Source organism: Perca fluviatilis, chromosome 2 (genome assembly GCF_010015445.1).
Source record: "Perca fluviatilis chromosome 2, GENO_Pfluv_1.0, whole genome shotgun sequence".
Classification (NCBI taxonomy): Eukaryota; Metazoa; Chordata; class Actinopteri; order Perciformes; family Percidae; genus Perca; species Perca fluviatilis.
Window position 1 is genome coordinate 18,449,206 of NC_053113.1, and position 2,681 is coordinate 18,451,886.

Genomic DNA, 2,681 nt, shown 5'->3' on the forward strand with positions numbered 1-2,681 from the left:
ACACAGGGCCCACTCTGTGTGTGTGTGTGTGTGTTTGTGCACCACATGCATTCATACATTATGTCCATGTTCACATAGTGTTGTTTCTGTGTGTGTGTGTGTGTGTGTGTGTGTTCATGCGGCCTGAGGGTATAAAGCCTAATTATAACATTCTTTTGATTAATAGTGTCTGCTCGCAGAGGGGGGGCTCTGTGTGCAGCCGGACCACACACTATAAATAAAGTCTAAGTCAATAACAACGTTAAGGATCACTCATAGTCTTGTCAGCTCTGTTTGCTAAGCCTGAATAATTTAGCCAATGAGAGGACACTGAGACACGCACGCCAATAAACACACACACACTCTGGAAAAGTACAAGCAGTAGGCGCTCTAATCACCGCAGGTGATTAGATGTGGCCACACTGTTGGGCACATTTGGGCACACACACACACACACACACACACACACACACACACACACACACACACACACACACACACACACACACACACACACACACACACACACACACACACACACACACTGTTTGCTTTCTTAATCAGTCCATACCATTAAAGATGAAGACAAATCACACCTGCAAAATTCCAAAGCTGAGACATTACTTTTATTAATGAACACTCCCCTGCACTGAAAAGGCTATTATTTCTTTAATACACCCCAGAGTGTCGTTAAATTGAACTATTTTAATGGTATTTCATAATGACGGATTTTTGGATTGTCGGACCCTCGCCTGGCAGCAGAACTGCCAACAGGTCTTTTTGCTCTACGCATACAGCTATATTCAAATAAATCCAAATTAAATGAGCAGATTCTTTCTTAAAAATATTATTTTCACACCTGTGCGAACTCCAGAGGAGTTTGATTGTTGGCTCAGGGCAATTATGAAGGCGCTAATTCATGTTGTGTTCTGCATAGTGTGAGGTGATGGTTTTAAAGACTCTCCTGCTGAGACAAATATGTTCCTGCTGCGCTCGTTTAGACTTCCGAGTGAAATAAATGTAATATAATTAAAACATTTCTAATGTAAAATCCCATTACACACATATACAATAAGTCACTCTCTGTCTTTGTCGTTCTCACAAACACACGTTGAGGGAAACACTTAAAGACTTTTATAACCATGTGATCCACTAACTCACATCTTAGACAACCCCCTGGGTTAAAGAATTTGTTTTTTTCCTCAGTGTTGCGATCTAACATGACCTCAAGATCACGCCAGCAGCTGCTTCTGTCATTCTCACTATGTTGAATGTGTGTGTGTGTGTGTGTGTGTGTGTGAACCCTTTCTGATTGTGTAGATGTACGTCTCCACCGAGTGCATTCAGTAAATAATGTAAAAACAGTTATGTAGTCAGAGAGAACCAGTTGGCTTATTGACTCAGTGGTTGGCACAGATGGTTTTCAGTCCAAATCGGGTGACCAGCTGGCTGGTGTTTGCATGTTCTCCCCGTATCTCTGTGGTTTTGCCCCAGATGTTCCTTCTACAGTCCAAAGACCTGCAGGACACAGTGGGTACAGTGGGTAAAATGGAAACAGAATCTGTTTGTCTGCTCTGAACACAATGAGCAGTTAAAAAAAGAATGAATGGATGCATAAACTTTTGAAAAAAAATCCATAATCTATATTTTAAATTCATACACATCTTTAATTAAATTTGCTGAGGCAAAAAAATGTCATGGCCTAATGTGTATCCAATCTAACCATAGTTGTCAGAAAAATGTCTAAACAGTTAATACTGTTGTAAGGTTGAGAAACACATGTTTATTTAGAAATGATAATGATGGCATTATGAAACCACACAATTCAAACAATACTAAATGATGTAGGCAAAATAAAGCTAATATACAGATTTTCTTTAATTGATTGTTCATCACAGTGATAACAGACACATTGCAGTCTTAAAATGGGAACTATTCAGATGAATTATAGACTATTTCCTGGCTCATGCACAAATAATGCAACAGAATGAGGTATTAGTGATCTTAAACCCCCTGAAGTAATTATTTTCAAGCACCAACCTGCAACCTGTTTTTTTTATTACAGTGTTTGCACTTTGCCTTATTATTAATTTACATTGCCACACCACTGCATTACTATAACTCCTCAAAACATCTGATCGGTCCGCTTCTTCCTGCACAGGAGATAACCAGGTGGAAGGAAGTGTTTCGGGGTGTCTCCTATGTACCCCAGCTTGCCATGCAACCCCTGTACACACACTTAACCCCTGACACTCCCCAGCATTCACACACTCTGTCATCACAGGTCCTGGCTGCTGCTGACCTGAGCACTAACACATGCTGGGGACAACTTAACCTCTGGCCCTCCAGAAGGAAAAACACATCGACAGAGGAGAGGGAGGGCATTGGGGGGGGGGTTACAGGAACAGACAGAGGAGGAAGGGGGATCAGTGTGTGTGTGTGTGTGTGTGTGTGTGTGTGTGTGTATGAGACTGGCATACAGCCAACAGATGATACACAGTTGTAAAGCGACACATTTCCACATTATTGCTCTCATTTGTTAATCTTCAATGTCTTGTCTCCAACTAAGTAACACATCTCTTATGTTACGTGAAAACCTTCTACATATCAAATTTGGTGGGTAACATTTTTTCACTTCCTTAAAATTCAATGTACAACTCTGAGGCAGAGGAAACCCTTTCAGCAAATATAAGAGGAAAAGA